This window comes from Hypomesus transpacificus, chromosome 15 (assembly GCF_021917145.1).
Source record: "Hypomesus transpacificus isolate Combined female chromosome 15, fHypTra1, whole genome shotgun sequence".
Classification (NCBI taxonomy): domain Eukaryota; kingdom Metazoa; phylum Chordata; class Actinopteri; order Osmeriformes; family Osmeridae; genus Hypomesus; species Hypomesus transpacificus.
In genome coordinates this window covers 1,019,554-1,023,660 of record NC_061074.1, presented here as the reverse complement: position 1 = coordinate 1,023,660, position 4,107 = coordinate 1,019,554, and positions in this window count along the sequence as shown.

Below are 4,107 nucleotides of genomic sequence, written 5' to 3'. Positions count from 1 at the left end.
AGACTGTTACCGCCCATCCCACAGATGCAAGCTGCGACAGGTGTCGACATACTCCTGCCAACTTAACCCATATGTTTTGGTCGTGCTCAGCTCTAGCATCCTATTGGTCTACAATCTTCAAAACATTGTCAGAAGCTCTTAGTATTGTTCTAAGACCCAACGCAGTAATGGCCATTTTTGGTACTACAGACAGGAGATATTTTACAATGAGGACAAGATATAAAAACATTGTTGCCTTTACAACACTGCTGGCACGCAGACAAATTATATTACAATGGAAATCTAAGTATCCACCCAATGTGTCTCTGTGGTTTAATGACCTAATGCAGTTCATATAATTAGAGAAAATAAAATACACTCTCAGGGGGTCCAGGGACAAATTCTTCTCGGTCTGGGATCCAGTGCTGACATCTTTAGGTAACCTTAAGACTGTGCTTACTTAACACCTCCCAGCAGCCCTCTAACAGTTATAATTGTGCTGTTCATCCATTTAAACTATGGAGTGTAGTACAAGACTTCAGCAATGATGAGCCTGTTTATGTATGTGTTTTTTATTGGTGTCATTGTTATGGTTTCCATTGTTATCTTTCTTGCTTGCAGGGTGGGTGTCCTACAAGGTCTTGGGGGGGGGGGGGCGAAAATGTAAAACAGATAAGATCAGAAAAGTTGCTAGATTGGCATTGATTGGGGTGACTGTATTGTAAAGACAAAGACTGTGATGCCCAATTTCTGTCGACATGTTTATGTGACTTAACTTGAGTGATCAATAAAAACATTAAACACAAAAGAATGGTCATAGTATGGTTAAATGAAATACGCATTTAATAACATAGAAAATGAATGAAATCAAATGAAAGCAAACATGTTACAAAATGAAAGCTTTAAATCTTACCTACTCTACCATGATCATAGTAAATCAGAGAGAAAGCAAGAGTAGGACAGTCGGACAAGGGAGAACTGAAGAGAAGGTCTCAGGAGATGAAGAATCCACAGAACAATGATTTATAATTCCCTTTATACACAAGACCAACCAATCAGACCACATCTTGAATGGAGTGTGAGAGTTGAGACCGTCCAGGAACTCCAGACTTTAGCATATGAGAGGTGGGGGCAGGATGACACCCAGCCTTACATGGACATTGATAGACTGTCGACACTCACACTAGTCACTTTACACAGCTATCGGTTGCACTTTCAGCTACTGGTTGCACTTTCAGCTACTGGTTGCACAATCAGCAATATTGCACTGATTGTACCCTATTTCTCTCGAGGTTAGTGGGTTATAAAGTTAGTGTAGGATATTATGTGTATTATAGGTTAAGTATACTGTATTGTTTATTATTTTGTATATTTAGGAGGTATATTATATTATATTTTAGCTTATCATAGGTGTTACCTATAATCTGAGTACTTATATGTGATATTATGCCACGTTGCTTTGTGTTGTCTTGTCCAAATAATTTCAGTGCCCAGTCTGACCCTGTGTTCTTCTGTGCATCTGACAATAAAAGACTTGAACTTGAACTACTGCAAAAGCAATTTGTCATTGTTTGGATCAAATTGTGAATGTTTTGATACTTTTATACAAGTGGTTGAATGCAATTGTCTGCTCTTTCCTACATTATCAATTGCATCAATTGACAATCTAGACATGAGTTCATTGTATAAGCCCTAACATGCAAAATAGTTGAACCCACTGTTGTAACTGTAATTCTCTGCTTCATGTATAGTTCTGCCTGAGGGGTTGCCCTGTGTTTGTCTTTAGTCTTGTCTTCTTGTCTGTATCCCAGTAACATGGTCTGTCAGCAAATTATACTACAAACAGTAAAAGCGTAAATGTGTCCAATCTGTTGCAACCAATCTCCCCCCACACGGTAATGTGTATCTTTGTTCTGTTGAAATTGATATATGAAAAGTGTAGCCTTGGGCTTTTTCAAACACTGTCATCCAAACCGTTACCATAGTTAACATCAGAAACCACTTCCAGAATACTGACAACATGGCAAAGCATTTTGACTATCTTGTTTGTGAACAATGTAATCGATTGTGTGTTGCTCTTTGAACAAATGATTCAGAGAAATCCACTTGCTGTTTAGCAAATGTAAAAGATATTGCGAGAACTGTATCAAAGCAACTGAGAAAATCTTGAATTGGCAAGGCCACAGCAACACACTGAGTTTGGAAGTTTGCGTGAGCAAAAAAGACACAAGTGGCCGTAGATTGTGATTATATTTAGATTGACGTCCCACCTCACATGGTTCTTAAGCTCCAAAACCGCAACAATGCAGTGTAAAGTTCATCGTCATAAATGTAATTCCAAGGACGTGTTTGTGATATGTAGTTATTATCACGGGGCAAACCACAGTGCTGGGGTCTGTATTCTGTTCAGCAGCCCTGACATCACACGGTCTAAATCGGGAGAGTATGAAATGGAGCTCGTAGAACATCTTGCTCATCCCTATGCAGATCTATGCATGTTGAACAGGGAGGCTGAGGTTTCGCGCACCGCACTGGGCTGGCATCTACTGTCGTGATGTCTGGCTGCTGCGTCCTACAGAGATCTTCGTACCCTCGTGAATGTAGAGCATTGTGTATCACCCCCTCCACGCGTGTGTATGCGTGTGTGTGTGTGTGTGTGCGTCAAGGGCCAGATGGCTGCCGACAGTGGGAGAAGCAAGCATTAGAAGATCATATCAAACTGCTTTGCTTATCCACCACTAATACACTTCCTGTCCCGTCGGGGGGCTGAACACACACACACACACACACACACAGACTCACACACACACACCACTTAACGTACACAGCCACACTCACACATGCCCACAGATGGGGCCATCTGACTGGAATAGCTCGCATTTTGTAGAGCTTAGCACCAGCTGAGAAGATACACACACACTACACTCTCCACTAATTATTCTGGAAAAGATAGCTGGTGAGTGCGTGAGTAGAGAGAGAGATAGAGAGAGAGAAAGAGAGAGTGAGAGAGAGAAATAGAGAGAAAAAGAGAGCGAGCAAGTGAGAGATAGACAGAGAGAAAAGCGGATTATGCTAAAGTCAAAACTTTTTAATCAGAAATACGTCACCAAATTTTGACAACTGTCTCATGGAACCGGAGGCAGCAGAACAGCAGCTTGTGAGTGTGTGCATATGTGTCTTTGTTGTGCGTGTGTGTGTGCTTCTGCCTGTGTACAACCCCAGTACATCCCCAGCCCTTATTAAAACCACATTGCTTTTAGTTTACACTGCATGACACTAAGATTACGGTGAGCTGCGTTGAGCTTCTCCCCTGTGCAACGAAATAGCTTATGTAACTCCAAATAGGCAGACACACACGCACAAACAGTCTGCTCTACAGGCGAGGGCCCTGCGGCTATATCTATCCCCTCTCCAACACCCCCCTCCCCACCCCCCTCCACCCCCCCCCCCCCCACACACACAAACCCCACCTCCCTCCCCCCCTTACCTCTTCCCTACCTTACCCCCTTCCCCCTCCTCTCGCGTCCTCGCCCCAGCGGCTTCAAGGGTCATCTGGGTCCTGTCCTCCCCTGCTCCTCACACAGGTGTGACAGACGGCCCCACTCTGAGGGAAGGGGTGAGCGGGGGTCGAGCGTCGGCAGCGTTTCGTTCCGTGTCCGACAAGCAGAGGGCCGAGGAGGACCAGGCAGGCCCGACAGCACCCCTGCTACGTCGGCGACAGCGCCGCTCGCGCCTAAACATCGCTCGTCAGAGCGCGCGTGTGTGTGCGTTCATCACGTCTATCTGTGCCTAATGTAGCTGTACAGAGACTAGGAGTCACATTACATACTTTGTCATCTCCTCCTGTACACAGAACCCCCCAAAACCTCCCCCCCCCCCCCTCCCCCACACACACCTCCCCCAACACGCCCACACGTCAGTCACAACCTCCCCACCTCATACACCCCCCCCTCCCCCCGGACACACGTGACCCCTCACAAGCTAGTGGCCCACTACTCTACAGCTTCCTTAGCATGACTAATCTCTTATTAGCCATCTCCTCCTCTCCCCCTCTCCCCCTCCCTCCCTCCCTCTCCCCCTCCTCCCTCAAATGGTGTCCTCTGATCTCCTTTGGTCTGGCTAGCAAGG